At 45.8% G+C, this 20068-nt stretch overlaps 1 protein-coding gene and 1 pseudogene across 3 annotated transcripts in view; one reads left to right on the top strand and one right to left on the bottom strand.

The window, feature by feature from the left end:
• ARHGEF3 (Rho guanine nucleotide exchange factor 3) overlaps window positions 1–20068 on the bottom strand; it is a 273431-nt gene that overhangs the window by 190635 nt on the left and 62728 nt on the right. The gene's annotated exons all lie outside the window — the stretch shown is intronic.
• Window positions 17925–18831, top strand: LOC308568079 (lysine--tRNA ligase pseudogene; annotated as a pseudogene). The gene has a single exon. The product of its transcript is annotated as a lysine--tRNA ligase pseudogene (transcript).

Raw genomic sequence — 20068 nt, 5'->3', positions numbered from 1 at the left:
AGGTCAGTGGGAACTTCCATCCCTAACAGGATGGTATGGAAGACAAATCATACACCAATTATCCCAGAATGGAAGGTTTCATTCCCTTCCCTTAACTAAAAAAAACAAAACCAAAAAAAACTAACTATAATTAATACTACTTGACATTTGTTCAGCATGAAAAATAATGTGTTTCCCAGTTATTCCCCACTGACGTTCGGATCTCCATCATCAGTGGATGGATGACTTCTTGCTGGCAGCACCAAGCTTCAAATAGTCAAGCTAATTATATGCCGGTCTAATTAGCAGAAATTACAGAATATTTTTGAAGGGATATTTTGTAACAGAGGTCTTTTGGAAATCCAATTTAAGAAAGTTATTTTTTCATATTCTCAAAGTGCTGACTTATAAATGACGTTTCTACAGTGTTTAGGGGTTGCTTTTAAAAGCAAGGGGATCGTTCTCCCTCTCCCCACCTGCATCCATCAGAATTATGGCCCGTTTTCAATGGTAAAGGCTTCATTATATCCTAAGGAAATCCACATCCTGCACCCCCAGGTCACAGCCCTGCAGACAGCCCTCACGTCCCTCCGGAAAGGATAATTAGTTTGCTACCCTTTAATCAAGGAGCAGCAGACTGTTGTTTTTCTAAAGTTTTGCCTGGGGAGCTCCCATTCTTTCCCGAGCGTGTGTTTTTCTAACCAGGACTCTTTGCTTTGCACGTACCTACCTTCCCATGAGCCAACACTGAGAGGCGCCCCCTTGTCTGAAATGAAAAACCAAAGCTCCCCAATGGTGAGAGCACCTTAACTCTACCAATGTGGGGTCAGGTCAGTCATCCCAACTCAACACCTCTCACCTTTGACTTACAGACTGGGAGAATCCTCAGTTTCTCTGTATGGAGAGTAAGTTCTTAAGGGTTTACTTTAAAAACAAAACAACAAAAACAACCATCCACCAGGCACTGTTCTAAATGCTTAGTAAATATGAACTCATTTAATCCTCAAAACAATTTTATGAGTGGGTACTATTATATATTTTTTACTTTTTTTAATTGATTTTAGAGAGAGGGAAGAGAGAGAAACATCGCTGTGTTATTCCACTTATTCATGCATTCATTGGTTGTTTTTTGCATGGGCCCTGACCAGGGATCTAACCCGCAACCTTGGCATAGCAGGACAACACTATAACCAACTAAGCTAACCAGCCAGGGCCAAGCAGGTACTTTTATTATTGCCACTTTACAAAGGAGGAAACTGGAGTTCAGAGAGGTTAAGTGGCTTGCCCAATATCACATAGCTAGTAAGTGGCAGAGCGAGGATTCAAACCCAGGCAGTCTGGTTCCAGAGAATATGAACAGAGAAACAGATATTAAAACCATTGCAGACGCAGTGACAACGCAGGAAAGGAGATGGAAACTACAATGCTTACGATGTACAGTACTAGGCCCAGAGCCAGTGTTACTGGGTTGGTTACTCTTTAAATGAAGTGTATTAGACTTTAAAAAATAATAATAAAGGTAAGAGATTAGTCTTGCAGATTGGTTTCTCTACATCTGAAAATAAAAATCCATGTAGATTAATTGGTATACTTTAATGCATGCATGTGATACTTTAATAAAGGTATAATTTTAGTTTAAAAATTTTAATGGCTGAGTTTTCTTAATGTTTTTAGGGCATTTGGATCAAACAAACAAGACTTATAAGACAGTTTTTTAAAATCAACCTGAACTATCTTCCCAATTTTTCACTTAAGAAGAAATTTAAGAAAAGTCCTTGGAATTGTTTTGTCAAACTATATACAAATCAGAAACAAATAGGAAAGAGATCAATTCATGTTTTCCAAATCCTGGAAAGCCCTAACTCAAAAAGCACATTTATTAACATCATACTTTCCTAGTCCCTGCCTACCAGGGGCTCCACGAGGGCTTTCTGCCCAGGGAGGAGAAGGAAGTATTCATACTTTACTCAATAACATATTGATCAGAAGCTAATAAATCAGTCTGTAGGTGGCCCAGCACTTCCAAAATGAAAACTGCAACCTTAAAAATGAGTCCTTAAACATGGGCATCTCTAACAAATGTTCTGTTGATCCTAACTCAGTTAAAAAGACCAAAAATTCTTAAATTAGCCAGCATCACTTAAAGCAGTTTATTGACTCTGATATAGGACCTACCACAGTCTCCAAGGTAATTAGAAGCTCCATAAACGCTGTTTTTGGCAGTGACTGGGGCCGCACATAAAAACATGTTTATTCCCAAACTGTCAGTGAAATACGGTGGTGGGGGTGGGACCACGTCAGACTTGTTAGAGCATATGTGCAGAAAAGGAAAGGTAATACCAAGGGCATCGTTCAAACTGAGATTATTTCATCCCTGTGACAGAACCACCCACCCACAAAATCCTGGGTAAGAGAGGGTAATTCTGAGTAAGGGCACTTCTCAGAGTAAGACAGTCTGAGTAGAGAGGGAAATATAATTACTGTGCTTCATGGCTACTAAAGGTTACAGCCGGAGAGCCTGCTTCCAGGATGCTGGCTCTTAACCCCTGAGGGTTTTCCTGGCCACAAAGTGGGGAGAGAGAAATGAGAACTGTGTGGATGAGTTATATGCTATTTACCAATATTTCGATAAAATATAGTCCATCTGAAGCACGGGGTGGAGAAGCCCCCACCCCGTTCTCTTGGGCACCTTATCTGCCGGCTCACCAGCTGGGCTCCAGTGGGAACGGGGCCTGCGCTTGCATCAGCATTGCCACAGCCGCTGTCATGGCAACCACCCCTTGTCGCCCAGGCAGAGATGCTCTTCCAGCTTGGGAGTCCTGACTCAGGGAAGCAGCTCCTGCAGAAACTCACCCTTTTACCTGTTCCCAATGTGCTCCAGTCTTTACGAGATGAGGAACCTACTGGGGCTTCCCCAGGTCCCTACATGCATTTGGACCAAACAAATATGAATAAAAGCTGGTAGAGAGACAGGGCTCAGAAAGGCTATGCAGGCTGCAGAGTGGGAGGTTAGCCCCCACCAGGACCTCAGCGCCTGGCAGGGCTGATTCTGAGGCCTGGCTCCGGCACTTGTTAGCTGGGGACCCTTAGCAAATGGTTTGGCCTCTAGGAATGCACTAGAATAAGAAGAACAAGAATATTGGGTTTCACACCTTATAGAGTGGTTGTGAGGTGTAGTAGACCCAAGCATGCAAAGGACAAACAGAGAGAATGCTGGCTGTTATTGGTGGCTATTAATAACTGTTATCACCAATGCAACAGTGCCAGCAGAAAAGCAGAAGCCCTCGCCCTCTCGCCCGCCACCCCCGCGACAGCTCCACAGCCTGCCATTCAAAACAGAAAGCCAACAGCGCGGGCGGAGGTGCTGACCCGGGGGCTGGGCAAGGCTGGCTATTTGCAGGGCTCACGCATACCCGGTTGAGCACTGGGCAACATGCTAGCGGTCAGTGGGGACCCCAAATTCACTGTCCTTCCCACTAGGTCACACAGCTCCTTTGAAAAGATTGATCTATCAAAACACTACTAACACTACTGAGCAAAACCATCTTTTAAGATACTTAAAGAAATCTTTAAGGCCAAATGGCAGCATTGAAATTTTTTCTTAAAAATTCTGAAAAAATAACGTCGACACTGTCAGCAGTGGTGCTCTCTCAGGGTTACCACTGATCCAGGGGAGCTGCACTTGCATGCCACCCATTCCTTCACTGTCTGAACTTTTACAGATGTACACATTGATTCTGTAATCAGAAAAGAATGTTTCTTTTAAAAAAAAATAAAGCTGAAATGTTTTGCATTGACACAGAGAGTTCACAGAAGAAACCCAAACAGCCAATAAAGCAAGGAAAAATGTTCACCCTTCACCCTCCGTAGTAACTGGCAAAATGTAAGTGTAAATAAGCTAGCACGTCTGCCTTTCAAAGTGGCAGTTTTTCATGGTAATACCCAGTGTGGGCCAGCAGGCTGGGAAACAGGCATTCTTCCACAACTGTGAGTGTATGCATTGGCACAACGGTTCCACAGGGTAATTTGGCAGCATTTTTCAACATTAAAATGACCCAGAACTTCACCCTTACCATAATTAATTTGACAGAATAACCATGAACATGGGCTTAGCGACAAGGATATGGCTCCCAGTGTTGTTTCAGAGGAAGAAACTGGACACTGGACTCCACCAGCGGCGAAGCACTGGCTGCTGAGAAAGTTCTACCATGGTCAGTATGTAAAACAGTGGCAAGAAGACTTGTTACTCCACACTGGGAAAACATGGAATTTCTGGACTTGTTTTTTTTAAATATATCTTTATTGATTTCAGAGAGGAAGGGAGAGGGAGAGAGAGAGATAGAAACATCAATGATGAGAGAGTCATTGATCTGCTGCAGCCCACAACCCGGGTATGTGCCCTGACCGGGAATCGAACCCTGACCGCCTGGATCCTAGGTTGATGCTTAACCACTGAGCCACATGCTTCCAGCCCACACTCACTCTGTTTTGCAGCCAAGTAAAGACCCAGACCTGTTAGACAGTTTGTCCCCATGTGGCTAGGACAGGTTGACAGTGCATTAGCCATCCCCGGGTGGCAGAACTGTCACCTTCAAAGCCAGACACAGGATCTGTGGTGGGGCCAAGCTATGCCCTGGTGCCACAGAAGGCCCAAGCTGGGGGGTGGAGACATCTCCTCAAAGATCTCTTTCCCCAAGAAGCCAGCCCTTCCCAAGAGCTCTCAGCCTGCCCTAGCTACCAGGAGCAGCTTGAGGCAGGAATGAAGCCGGGGTCTGTGAGCAAGGCCCTGTCACTAATAATAAAACAGCTGCCCTCCAGGGCTCTGCTCTGTACCAGGTCTGCATGCAGCGCTTTTCATCAGTTACCTGTTACCCCAAAGCAACCTGATCAAGGAGGCCAGCTCCCCTGTCTCAATCGCCCAGCTAAAGAGGGTGTGAATTCCATTCATGTTCTTATCCATTTCTCCGCACCTCAGTTTCCCCCTCCATAAAATGGAGAAATAATAGCAACCATCTCAGAGGGTTTGTTGTGGGAGTTAAGTGAGTCAATCTATAGAAAGCACTTAGGAGATTCCCTGACCCATAGGAAGCTCTCTATGTAGTTTCCTGGGTTCAAAACCCACCCTCACCATCTGTGTGGTTTTGGGCGAGTTACTCAGCTCTTTTGGCCTCAGCTTCCTCATCAGTAAAATGAGAATGAAAACAATAGTGCCCACCTGAGTTCATGAAGGATCATGTTATCTATCTGGGTTAATGTTCTCAGGAGAGCTAAGAACAGTGTCTTTCACTTAGTGTGCCTGCCAGTAAGAAGCACAGCGTGTTAGCTGTTACAAATATGATACCACTGTGTCCTTTCAGTCCACCAACAGTAGTCATCATTCCGGCTGACAAGAACCTGGCACGTGTTTTCCTACTTACTCCTGACAGAGTAGGTGTTATTATTGTTCAGATTTACAGATGGGGAACTGAGCACAGAGAGCTCAAGTAACTTGGCCCAGGTCACACAGCCAAGAAGTAGCAAAGCCGTCAGTCTTCAAATCAAGTCAGTCAGGCCCCAGGGCTCTTGACCTCTGCACTGCACTGCTCAGCCCTGACACCTTAGCCCCCAGGGTCCCTTGTGAAACTGCATGCCTGCCAATGCCTCCAGCTCTGAGATGACTCACTGCCAAGCTCCCCACCACCACCACCACCAGGCAGCCTGACCTCTGGTCCGCAGACACAGACGTCTGACAAACAGAAAGGGTAAGTCACACAGTCCCCAAGGGCAATCTCTGTCATCCCTCCCTGTGCTCCCAGGGAAATACACTGGAGTGTATATATAACTGTGGAGATGAGACATAACCATGAAAACAAAATCTGGACTGAGGGATCTAGTCGGTGTCTTGGAAACACATGCTGACATCTGCACAGCTGGTTTCCCCCACAGCTGTTAATAGTCACGTGTTGTTTAAACTATGGCCGCTCACAAGCTTCTAAATGTGCCATTCTGGTCTTTGGAGCATGAAACCCATGGCAGTGAGTTCACTTCTCTCATCAGACCAAAGACTGACAAAGCTTCTGGCATATCACATGGCCAGAGCTGCAGGAGGTGCTGCCAAGGCGGAGCACAGCTCGAGCAGAGGCCTTACATCTGCCACAGCCTCCCCAGCAATTCACCAAAAGAGCTGGTTGTTGGGGGGGGAAAATTACCTGTGTGTTTCACCAGAATCCATAACCCTGTATTGCTTGAAACCTGGTAATTTAATTAGTGTCTGTTTTCAAATGATGTGGAAGGATCCTCAGAGAACCAGCTGGTCTACCCCCTCATTTAGAGGCTGGAAAACTAAGAGTTGGCTCAAGGTTATATGGTCTGTTGGTGACAGTTTGGACCCTTAAAGGTCTCCCCAATTGTAGGCTCTTTTCCTCCCTTCTTGCTCTCTTGATGCAAGGGTTGCTAGGGTGGATGTGAGCTGTTTCTCAGTGCCCAGCATTTAGTCCCCCCTCTCCTGCCAACAGCACCCTGATTTTTAGTTTGGGGATGCCCTCTCCTCAGCACTTAGACCTGGGATTCAGGAAAGGCCAGCCCTAGGCTCCCGAGATGGGCATGAATTGTGCAGGCATCTTGTACAGAGCCTACCTGAGTAGAAAGCTAAATCTAGAGAAAGTAGAGAGACCTAGAGAGATTCCTGGTGGCATGGATTAGCCACCTGGATCTAGCCATGCCTGAAGGCAGAACTATCACTATTACTGGATTTGCCAAATAAGTGAGTCTTTTAAAAAAAAAAAAAAAATTCTAACACATGTGCACTGTATTTCTGTCACATGCAACACAAAAACTATGTTTTGTTTCATTGTAAAAGAAAGCAAATGACAAAATGAAATGTTCCCAGGAGACCCTCCACAGTGCCTAACATAGTGTCTGACACACAGTAAGCATGATACACGTGTGATGGAGTGAACTCTTCCTTCAGGTCTCTTTTCAGTAGGACGCTCCTGGACTACCCTGTTGGAAACCGCAGCCCCCCCAGCCTCGCTACCCCAAACCCCGTCCATTTCCTATGGTGTTTATCACCATCAGACCTATCCTATGACTTATTTATTGCTCCTTGTTTGTTTCCCCCACTCAAATGCTATGAGAGCGGGGATTTTTGTCTACTTTGTTCACTGCTGTATCCTTGGGGCCAGATCAGTGCTCAGCATACACCTGGTGAATGAATGAGGAGGGAAAGGACAATGAAAGGAGTGAGGACACAGTGAACAGAGGAGAGTGCCCAGCACACAGCAGGCACCAAGGTCCCCACCTGCCCGTTGCCGCAGTCAGCAGACCCTGCGACCTCTTGCACACGGGCCCTCTTCCCTGAGTCAACACTCCAACAGCTGCGTCCATAATGCAGGCAACCTGACGGTTCCCCACCTATCCAGGGAGCATCACTGAGAATTAAAAGACAAGTAGCCCTTTGGGTTACAAAGATGTTTTCCTTCTTTTTTCCCTGCTTATAGAAATACTATATGCTCATTACAAAAGCGTACACTGTAACAAGTAAACAATGAAAAAGTCATAATATTTTAACCTCTAAGTTAAATTTTGGGTGCATGTCAAAAACAGGCAGACTACTGACATATTTTATATGACCCACGAGGTGACTCTTGGCTTAGTTTTTTTGTTTGTTTTTTAGCATGTGTGGTAGCTTCTAACACTTAAAAAGCTAGGAGAATTCATTTAGAAATCAGGTATCTGGCTCCAGTTCAATGTCACGGAGGGCCCTCATTCCCGCATATGACAATGGCCAGCTGGGGTTGAGTGACAGCCTCCCCTTTCAGGTGGGGTGTGGGCTCCTGGCATCTCTGCCTCTCCCTCTTGTGGCCCTTGCACTGCCTTGGCCACTGGTTTCAGGTGCTGCCTGGTCCCTGTCACACGCAGAGCTGGTGACTGCTGGCCTGATGTATATGCCTTCAGACTTTGCTGTGCTTGTAAAGCTTCCTAGGAAACCCCTCTGACAATGTCGTTCTGCCTCCGACAGGGGCCTGGGATGCTCCAAATAACCACCTGCCATCCAGCATCAGAGACCACTGCACTTATAGCCCCTTCTGCAGGCTCCACAAAGCCGGGCCAGGTTCAATGTCTCCTCTACTATCCCAGTTCAACAACTGATCTCCACACACTTTAACACAGCCTCTTGGTTAACCCCACATGGGAAGGTCCCACAGTCCTGAGCACTGGCTGGGCCACCTTTTCCATAGGGAAACTCCAAATCCAGTGTTTAAATCCAGCCCCCAACATGGACAGACTTCATCAATGCAGGACAGCCACAGAGCCGGGCCACCAGCAGCCTGCAGACCCAGAGAGCTGCGATCAGCTATCTTGCTGTGTGTTTGTTGTTGCTCTGGTCCCACTAGTTAATAACTCCCTGGCTGCTTCACTGATTATTGTTTTCCTAGAGCCTGACCCTGTTCCACACAGGGATGGACGGTCGGTGAGTGGACTGACCCACGATTGGGGGGTGGCTGCGTGTCAGGGTGGGAGGGAGGGGTGAGTGCCTCAACTGTAATTTCTAATTTGCCAACGTCATGAGAAAATGATTATGTTAAATTGTTAAATTTTAAAGTATGGTACAAAGTTTCATAATGAGTAAGCTAACATGTTAAAAAGATAAGAAAAACCCTACATGACTGATAGTGGCAGAACTTTTTTTTTTTTTATCCCTTTGTACATTTTCCATGTTCTGTTTTATAAAGATCATTTTTAACTGCCAATGTTGAACTATAACCAAGTGAATATTTGCCCCCTGGACTATACAGATATCGCAGCACCAAGGGCCCACTGAGGAAGGAAACTATTTTGACTTAGCTTGGCACTCAGTGCATTTGAGAGGAGGGGGAAAGAAAACACGGGAGGCGAGGCTGGCCTTGCACAGTGGAAAGTGATCCTTCAAAACTCCTCGGTGGCCCCGTGATGACTGATACCCCCACCCCCACCTGCTATCAGCTAAAGCAACATTAGCTCGCTTTCCAGACCCTGGAAATCCAAAATGTTATGGGAAATTATATTTCTTTTGGAGCGAAGAATGGTAATTTTTTCAGCACTGGCCTGTGAATGCTTCCAAAGAAAAACAAAGAAACATACGGAGATCTTCTAATACAAATACACGAATTTAAGTTAAAACAGACATGTGCCTGGAAAAGCACACTGCTCAGGTGCTGGTGCTGTCCTGGCCCCTGGAACAGCCGGAATGCAGGCGCATCGCAAGGCGTGGCCTGCTGAGGACGTGAGGTGCTCGCCACTCCTGGGAGCCCTGGACGGGTCTCTGCCACTTGGGCTGGTCTCTAGGCATGTCCCCCAGACATACAGGTGGGCACTGAGAGCTTGGGGCGAGCTCCTCTGTAAAGACAGATGAGGAAGCGGGGTTTCTGAGAGGGGGTGTGCACTGCTGAGGATGCAGAGCTGACAGTTGCCTGCAGCCCTCCCACTTCGTGCCTCGCTCATTTCAGAAGCATTTTCTGAGTGCTCCTAGATACCAGGCGCTGGTGAGAGACTGAACCATGCAAACCTGAAACTTGCAAACAAATGGGGGGGGGGAGACCCTTAACAAATAACCAACCAAGTAAATGACCAAGATAAGCACAGATGGTGATGTGGGCCAGCAAGTGGGCCAGAAAAGCAAGGAGCAGCAAGTTGCTTCTGGTTTCCCGAGCAGTGCTCAGGAGCTTATCAACCATTGGGCAGTTACAAGTGCCCCCTGGCTCTTTGACACAACTTATTAACAGATTGTATTTAGGTGCAGGAGTCTATGAGGAGTGCATGAATCACCAGCAGAGTGGATTAAATATAAACACACACACACAAACTGGGTGTCCCCAACACCCTAAGGCCCCAGCAGCAAGACCGGAAGTGCAGGGTGTGGAGCAGGCTGGGTCTTTAGAGATGGATGGATTTGGGATCGGGCCTGCTTCAGCCTGCACAGGCTCCCCAGTGCCCTCAGAATGAATTCTCATTCGCTTACGGACACCTGCTGCCACTAACCTCCCCCACCCCCTTCCTCAAGGCGCTCCTCCCTGACCCTCCCTCCCACGCCACTCTTGGAATTACATATTCCATGGCTGCTTCCCAGAATTCTAGACGGTAGGGGCAGAAACCAGTCCAATCTCCTGAGGGCTTGGTCCTCAGCTCTCAGAGCAGCACCCAGGGCCTGGAGGGGCTGAGATAAAGGCACAGAAGACGAGATAAAGACATCCTCTCTCCACCATTTCCCAAAGGCCTGTGCCTCAGTTTCCACATCTGTAAAACTGGGGCGAGGACCCACCAACTGGAGGGTGGTGACAGCACATTCTGTCTTCCCACCCAGAAGCCTGTATTTTATTTTAAATTTTATTTATTTTATTAACTCATTTTTTAAAACACATTTTTACATACAGTCAAATTCGCTTTCTGGTGTGCAGATGTGAGTTTTGACAAACACTTGGAGGCGTATGACCCCTCAATGAAGACACAATTCATCACCCCCTGAAGTCCCTCCTACACCGCTTTGTAGTCAAACCCTCCTCCCCACCCTGGTTCCTGGCAACCACTGATCTGTTTTCCTGTAATTTTGCCTTTTCCAAAAAGTCATGGACATGGGGTCACGGATAGGTAGTCTTCCGTGCCCAGTTTCCCTCACTCGCTCGTGGTGCCGTGTGCACTGGGGGTTCGTTCCTTCTCACCTTCTCCCTGAAGGAAGTCCCATCACTGGGGGACAGGGTCACAGAAATAACAGTGGACCTGCTGCCCTCTACACCCCCAATAATTTAGCCAACAGCTTTCTAGAACCCATTCCAGCCTGGGAAGGAAAGGTGAGCTAGGACTCAAAGGCCCCCCTTCCCAGCTGTATCTGTAACCCAAACCCCGAGATCTGTGCAAGCCCCAAAGCAGTCTCTCTCTGAGACTGCTCTTCTGTAAAATGGCCCATAACACCCAAACTTCCTCAAAGACGATGCCGGCTCCAGGCGGTCGACTCAGAGGGTAGAGTGCCACTGGGGAATCAGGAGGCAGGACTAGCTTTGGAGGGTCTGGAGCTTGGTTTAACACATACGAAGTCTGGGGGTCCTTGCCAGGTACAGACAGAAAGATCCAGCCTTACTCTCAGGACATAGCTGACAACCTGTCTCAGGACAGCAGTGGGGGTGGGAGGGGGCAGTCAGCTGGCCAAGCTCTGAGAAGGGGTGAGCGGGAGAGGAAGAAATGGAAGCAGGAGAGAGGGCGAACTCTCTTGAGAATACTGGGAGGAAAATATAGGACGGTGATGGCCGTTACTATATTAATAATAATGAATACTCATAATGGTCCACGGATATTGGCCAGGTGTGTGCCATCGTTTCAGATAACCCACACAACAACTTGATGGGCAGATTCTGTTAACACCCAATCTCACGATGAGGAACCTGGGACACAAGGCGAGTGCACAGTATTCTAGCAGGTGGGGGAGCTGAGCTTTGGCTCCAGGCCTCCTCCTCATGGCCTCCCCACAGCACAGGAGTTGAGCATAGCTGCTGGCAATGCGAAGGCTTAGCAGGAGCCAGGGAAGGACGTGTGTAGCCAGGAGGGAGGCAGGAGAGAAAGAGCCACTGGAAAGAGAGCTGGAAGATGAAGGGAGGCAGAGACAGGCGCCAGGGGGTGGATACTGCTCCTGGACGTGCCCTTGAGCCCCCTACACTGGAGGTTTGCTACATCCTTGTTAGTAACAGAATCCATATGTCAAATCCGATCCTACTCAAAACCCAAGGCGTCAACTTGGTAGAAGCAGAGTTGCTCTAACTGAAAAGGAGGGAGACAAGCTGAACCCACCCACCTCCCCTCACTCCCACCCCTACGCCTCCATCCTGGTGGCCACTGAGGAAGGGACCTTCCTAGGAACAAGGGATTCCTTAGGGCCTCCTCTCTCAGATATATGCCTCCTGAGAGCTCTCTTTCTCTCTCAGCTTTCAAGTATTTAAATAATAGCACATCAAAATTAAAATTAACCAGAGATGTATGGTGTCTTGTGCCTGCACCACACTATCCAGCCCATAACTGGAACTCAACAAATGAGCGACGGAGAGGTTTGGGCAATACCTACGTGGGGTCAAATCTGGATCTTCCATCACTGGCTAAGTGATCCTCAGCAAGTGTCTGACCCTCAAAAAGCCTCAGAAGACCCAGCAGTTCCCCCACCTCTTGGGATTTTAAGGTTAAATAAGCTGACATTCATAAGAGCACTTAGCACAGTGCCCAGCTAATGACAAGCGCACAATAAATGTTACTTATCAGTATTATCAATAGCATCATTAGGATTAAAAATATGTTGGGGGGGACAAAGAATCCACTGGAAGGAATTAAAATGCCCCATGGGAAGTACAGTGTCCTGCATGTCCCAATGCTGTTCCCCTCTAGGACTGGCCAGTGAATGCTCTGAAACCATCTCTCACTTCTGTACCAATGGGAGGCATGGCCTGGACCATGAAGATGTGAAGGTCAGGCTCATCTGGAGCCAAGTATTTATTAACTGGTGTTTATGCAACATTCTGTGCCCACTTGGCCCCCCTTCGGTTTGAGCCTGTGCTCTAAGAACCTTGGAGAATGCATCTCCCTTTTAAGACTTTTCTAGGGCTTTGGATGCTTGAAAACAGTAGGTGCCAATGTTCAAATAACAGCACAGACATTGCAGCTCTAAAAGGGGAAAGCCCCACCCTTGAGAACTCAAAATTAAATTTGAAATAGCTGGAAATGAAATCTTTTCCAGGGCTGAGGGCGAGACAACAGGGTTCCTGCCTCCACTCCAGAACAAGTCCATGGAGAAAAACAGCACGGAATGTGAGCGGAGAGCGCCCTCTGCTGGCCAGTATTAGAAACAGGCAGCTGAAAAGATCCACCTCTCCCGGAAGGTTCCAGTTCTGCCACCTGGAGACGGCAGTCTTGAATACCTTCTATAGTTTTTGTTTTGTTTTGTTATTAATCTGAATAGTAAACAAAAAGAAGATCTGAGAGAAAGTACAAGGTCACAGAGCATTTCATTTCACTCCTCACTTGTTTTTCTTGGTGCACTTGAATGTCACCTTAAAATGTCACCCTATAATGCCACCTAAAAGGTGAATGCTACAGCTCTGCATCAGAGAACCCATGCAACTTGGAGAACTTGACCAAGTGTCTGCAGGTGGCCCACGGAAGCATCCCATTTCTATTCTAAGAGGCTGTCCTTCTGATCAGACTCCAAACTTCACTGACAGACACCCCATATCAGAGGTACCTGCTTCCTCCCAGAAAACCCCAGCAGGTCTGAATGCAGAGACGGCAAGATTTCAGTGGCCCAGACTCTATGAAGTTAGGATGATAATTTGTAAAAGATTGGCAAATCATTTCTGACAGGTTGAAAATAATTCCAAAGGTTGGTGTTATTTTCCTCTAGGGCCCTAAACAGTTTATATTTAAGTCTGTAATTCTATCCTATTTTTTCCATATTTTTCCATGACTATATATACACATATGTATACACATATACATATATACATATATATGCATATACGCACCTATGAGAGTATACATATATACACACACTCACATGCATACACACACACACACACACCTTCCTGGATGCTTCTTAGAACCAGCTTTCTTTTCCTCAGTCATCCAGTTCTCTCATTAATGAGTTGAACAGATATTTTACCAAGGTTAAGTATATATTTATACAAGAGTTAAGGAAGGCTTTTAGAAAAAGGTAGACCTTAGCATGAGCTCTGTGAGATCTAAAGAATGGTGGGGGGAGGGGTGTAAGCATTCCCCGTAGAGGTGACAATATGTGCAAAGGCCCTGTGGCAGGGAGTATGGCACACTGGAGAAACAGAAAGAAGGTCCTGTGACCTCCAATATCTGTGATTGGGGCCTTTCAAGCAACACCTACCATATCAACATCATGACATAACTGTCAAATAGAGTCCCTCCTATGCGTCCTTAAGGACACAGAACTGGCCTCACAGGGTGGGAGAAGAACTGTGTTCCCAGAATCATATTGCTATAACTCCATGTTACTTCTCTAGTAACTGGGGAGAAGCTGGGTAAGAGAGATGGCAAAGCCCCAGTTCTCAAGAGGGAGAGGACTCCTCTGTACTGGATACCAGCCTCGGCACATATCACAGAGAAGAATCATGATCCTTGGGCATCAACAGCTCCGTGCCAGGCCCTCAGCTGACCTCAGTGCCTTCTATGGTTTGGTCCAACTCCATAGTCTGCTCATTCCCCAAGTCAACATGGCATAAATACCTGTTCAGGAAGGCTTGCTAGACCCTACGATAGGATAATTTCTACACATTTCCACCAAAAGCATTGCTGTACACTCAAGTCTTACATCAGCCTCCTGAGAATGGGGATTTTCCACTCTCCCAGAATGTAAACAACTCAGCCCTGGGGGCAGAAAACTCTGGCCAGAGGCTGGTAATTAACTGTGTGACTGGACAAGTTGATTAACCTGCCTGAGCCTCAGTGTCCTACTCTGGAAGGGGAAATACCCATCTCATTAAAAGGCTCAGTGGTCATGGATAAAAGCACATTACAGATTATAAAATACAATATACACGTGTTATTTTCATAGTTGTTACAATTACTGGATGCTATTTTTATTTTTATTTTATTTTATTTTATTTTTTAAATATATCTTCATTGATTTCAGAGAGAGGAAAGGAGAGGGAGAGAGAGAGAGAAACATCAATGATGAGAGAGTCATTGATCGAGCCCTCAACCCGGGCATGTGCCCTGACCGGGAATCGAACCCCGATCGCCTGGATCCCAGGTCCACGCTCAACCGCTGAGCCACGCCTGGCCGGGCTGGATGCTATTTTTAAAATATCACAGGGCTTTAAATAAACAATACAACTTTATATAAAACTTGGGCAAAATTTCCATATAAAAATGCAAAGACAAAAACAAGCAGACAAAACACGGCGAGACAGCGAGGTAGGAGTCTACACGCTGCGGTAACAGGAGGCGGGCAGGCGGGGCTGCAGCGACGCTGTGTCAGGCCCCGTGCGGGGCGCTCGCCTGCCTCGGCTCAGGCACTGACGTAGCCACTTACAGAGAACTGAGGTCAGCTCGCTCGGGCTTTATAAAAGAGCCCACTTTGTGGAGAATATGAGTAGTTCTCTAAAATTGTTTGTCAGAAAGGGAAAGGAGCTTCCACAGCCCCATTCACTTCCCAGGAGGGTTTGTTTTCTTTTTCATTATTATGAGCTATTTTTGTCTCAAGATACTAGTCATGGATGTGTAATCTTTTAATATTTTTCTTGTTAGACCTAGAAATCTACACAGTACCTCCTTCCCACATTCTCTGGAATCCAGGATAATAGAAGGAAATAAGATATTTAGGAGGAACGATGGCTGGTGCACACAGCATCAGTTCTTACCCTTGGGTTTGCAATACCTCAAGATAGTCACCATATCAAAGAGTAATGTGAAATACTAAAAACGAAAAAATAAAATCCAAACATGTCGATTCATTTTAATTTACTTTATATGCCTTTATGCCTCTTTAGGAACTGACTCAATGGCCATGATAATATCAGACAATGAGGATATTTGTAGCACCTGGCATATAGAAACATGCAATCATTATTTTTTTAAAATATATCTTTATTAATTTCACAGAGAGGGAGAGAGAGAGTTGAAACATCAATGATGAGAGTCATTGATCGGCTGCCTCCCGCATGCCCCCGACTGGGGATCAAGCCCGCAACCCGGGCTTGTGCCCTGACCGGGAATCGAACCTCGATCGCCTGGATCCTAGGTCGATGCTCAACCACTGAGCCACGCCCGGCCAGGCAATCATTATTTTTTAAATCAATGAATTCCAAAGTGGTTGGAACTGAAAAAAAGGTGTTCAAGAGTCTGCAACTAGGGGCCCTGGCCAGTGTGGCTCAGTTAGCTGGGCTTCGTCCTGCCCGACAAAAGACTGCGGGTTCGATTCCTGGTCAGGGCACGTGCCGGGGTTGGGGGCTCGATCCCCTGTAGAGGCATGCAGGAGGCAGCCGACGGATGCTGGGTTGTCACATTGATGTTTCTCTCTCCCTCTCCCTTCCTCTCTCTCTCTAAAAATCAAGAAACTATTCTTTGGGGGAAAAAAAAAAAAGATTCTGCCACTCGGGAGCAAAAGAGAGTAAATTTTCTTACCATATAATTTATCATATCCAGAATCTTTTCCGGCCACAATGGCATAAAACTAGAAATCACCTACAGGAAGAAAACTGGAAAAAACAAATATGTGGAGACTAAACAACATGCTACTAAACAACCAATGAATCAAGAAGGAAGTCTAACAAGAAATCAAAAACTATGAAAATATAACTTTTCAAAATTTATGGGATGCAGCAAAAGCAGTTCTAAGAGGGAAGTTCACAGGTACACAGGCCTACTTCAAGAAACAAGCAAAATCCCAAATAAACATTCTAACTCTACACCTAACAGAACTAGAAAAAGAAGAAACAAACCCCAAAGTAAACAGAAGGAAGGAAATAGTTAAGATCAGAGAGGAAATAAACAAAATAGAAATTTAAAAAACAATGGAATGATTAATAAAACTAAGAGCTGGTTCTTTAAAAAGATAAATAAAATAAACAAACCTTTAGCCAAACTGATCAAGAAAAAAAGACAACCCAAATAAAATCATAAATGAAAGACAAGTTACAACCACCACGGCAGAAGGACAAAGGATCATTAAAGAGTACTGTGAGTAACCAATAAATGTGAAAAACCAAAAAAAAATGCATAAATTTCTAGAAGTCTACCTTTCAAGACTGAACCGGGAAGAAATACAAAATCTGAACAGACCAATGAAATTGAAGACATAATCAAAAAACTTCCAACAAATTAAAGTACAGGATGGCATCACAGGCTAATTCTACCAAACGTTCGAAGAAGAATTAACGCCTATCCTTCTTAAGCTATTTCCAAAAATCAAAGAGGAAGGAATGCTTTCAAACTCATTTTATGAAGACAGCATCACCCTGATACCAAAACCAGATAAAGACATTACAGAAAAAGAAAATTACAGGCCAATAGCCTTGATGAACACAGGTGCGAAAATTCATAACAAAATATTAGCAAACCGGATTCAACAATACATTCACAGGATTATTCGCCATGACCAAGTGGGACTCCCATCGGGGATGTAAGGATGGTTCACCATCCGTAAATCAATTAATGCGATACATCACATTAACACAATAAAATATTTTTTTAAAAAAACCATCTCAATAGATGCAGGAAAAGCATTTGAAAAAATTCAACATCCTTTTATGATAAAAACTCTTAGCACTTTTCAGGTCAGCCCTCCCCCCCCTCCAGAAAAATGGCTGTGGTGCAGGACACTGAGGTGCATGTGGGCGGTGGCGAGAAGAAACTGAGCCAAAAAAAAGTGGCAGTGATCATTAGTTCCAAGGAGCTCTGCCATTTTGATGCAACGCAAGCTGCTCTAAGGCTTGTCAGGAGTCCCTGCACCAAACCTCCTGGGCACAGTGGGGGCCGCAACTGGGTCGACTTGCTCCTTTCCGAGCGTTTTGCAAGAACAAGCCACTGTCTCGTAAAAGAAGTGAGTTTAAAAGATGCCTGAAAGCTGAGAAGGCCAAGCAGAAGGATCAGTGAGAAATAACCGATCCAGGCCACTGCTGGGGCCACCAGCCACACCACTGACAATGATGTGGTGCCAAGGTGGAGAGCCTGGGCCTAAACCAACACAGGATTTGCAGCCAAGCGGCCCACCAACTAAAGGTCCGTGAGGAAGACTCGTCCCACACAAGTTCCGTGTAGACGTCTCACTCACTCACTTCATCCAAGAATACAGTCACCTGAGCCTGGGGACCACCTGAGTGACATCACCTAAAGGGTGGCAGGTAGGATCATCCATGGCCCAAAGAGCCTGTTGGGGGAAGCTCATCTTCTATGACCTTCAAGGAAAGGGGGTCAAGTGGCAAGTCATGGCCAATACCAAGATTTATACATCAGAAGGAGAATTTATCCATATCAATAACAAACTGTCAGGGAGACATAACTGGAGCTCAGGGGAATCCTGGGAAAACCAAGAAGGGTGAGCTGAGCATCACTCCCTATGAGATCACACTGTCTCCTTGTTTGCATGTGTTACCTCATTTTCACTTTGGCCTCAAAGACAAGGAAACACGGTGTCATCAGAGATACCTGGGCTTGATCCTGAGTGACTTTGTGAGGCAGAAATTTATCATCTGCTCTAAGATTATCACATAGTATATAAGGAATTTCTTGGATGAGTTGGGATTCATAGAGATTGAAATTCCTCTGATGAACACTATTCCAGGGGGAGCTGTGGCCAAGCCTTTTATCACCGACCACAATGCGCTGGACCTGAATTTGTATTTGAGAATTGCTCCAGAACTCTACCGTAAAATGCTTGTGGTCGCAGCATTGACGGGGTTCACAAAATTGGACACCAGTTCCAGAATAAAGGAATTGATTAAATTCACAATCCTGAGTTCCCCACCTGTGAGTTCTACACGGCAAACATAGACTATCACAATCTCATGGAAATCACGGAGAAGATGGTTTTAGGACGTCGAAGTACGTTACAGGCAGTTCCAAGGTCACCTACCATCCAGGTGGCCCAGAGGACAAAGCCTATGAGATTGACTTCACCCCACCCTCCCCGAGAATCAGGAAAGCCCTGGGGGTGAAGCTGCCAGAAACTAACCTTGCAAAATCCTTGATGATATCTGTGCGACAAAGGCCGTCCATTGCCTTCCACCTCGGACCACAGCCAGAGTCCTTGATAAGCTTGCTGAGGAGTTCCTGGAAGTGATATGCATCAATCCTACGTTCATCTGTGATCACCCACAGATAATAAGGGTCTGACTAAGCACACTGAGCTGCCTGCTGTGAGAAAGGAAATATGCAGTGCCTGCACCGGGCTGAATCGCACCGCGTGGCAGTGGAGCTTGTCCGAGAACAGGCCACGTCCATAGATGAACACTCCTGCAGCACCCTCGGAAAGGGGCTGCCCCCCACAGCTGCCTGGGGCACGTTTCTCGCAGACTCCAATGACATCAAGGAAGTGCGTCTGTTTTCCTGCCACGAAACCTGAAGACAAGGAGAATGTAGCAACTGCCGATACATTGGAAGGCACAACAACTGGCACTTCTGCCTAGAAAATAATCATTGCAAGTGGTATAGCTCAGGCAGCCTTGCGCTTGTGCAGGAGATCGAGGACAGCAAGGAGGCCCTCGTGTGCTGCTGTCCACCTGACCACCACAGTTCATCACCAGAAGAGAGAAGAGGAATTAAAATTCCTTTCTATTCCTTGTTACCAAATAAACCATTTGTCTCAAAACAAAACAAAAAACAAACACAACTCTCAGCAAAGGAGGTACAGAAGGAACATATCTCAGCGTAATAAACGACACATACGACAAACCCACAGCTAACACCATACTCAACAGTGAAAAGCTGAAAGCTTTTCCTCTAAGAGCAGGGACAGGGCAAGGATGCCCACTCTCACCACTTCTGTTCAGCACAGTGCTGGGAGTCCTAGCCAGAGCACTCAGGCAAGACATACAAATAAAAGGCATCCAAGTAGGAAAGGAAGCAGTGAAATTCTCATCTGCAGATGACATGATACTATATATAGAAAACCCTAAAGACTCCACCAAAAAACTATTAGAACCAATAAATGACTCCAGTAAAGTTGCAACACACAGAATCAATAAATAGGAACCTGCTGCAGTTCTATATGCAATAATGAATGATCAAAAGAAGAAATTAAGAAAAAAATCCCCTTCACAAATGCATCAAGAAGTGTAAAACACCCAGGAATATATTTAAGGGGTAAAAAGTATCTGTACTCTGAAAACTATTAAGACATAGAAGAAACTGAGTGAGATGCAAATCGACAGAAGGATGTACCTTGCTCATGGATTAAAAGATCAATATTGTTAGAATGTCCCTACCGCCTCAAGTAATATACAGACTCAGTGCAGTCCCTATTAAAACACCAATGCTTTAGTTCTCAGAATTTGAACCGCTAATCATAAAATTTATACGGAACCACAAATGACCCAGAATCACCAAAGAAATCTTAAGAAAAAACAAAGTG

This window comes from Miniopterus schreibersii (genome assembly GCF_964146895.1).
Source record: "Miniopterus schreibersii genome assembly, chromosome: 15".
In the NCBI taxonomy this organism is placed as follows: domain Eukaryota; kingdom Metazoa; phylum Chordata; class Mammalia; order Chiroptera; family Miniopteridae; genus Miniopterus; species Miniopterus schreibersii.
Note: the sequence above shows the minus strand (reverse complement) of the source record. Positions and strands in the feature narration are given on the sequence as shown.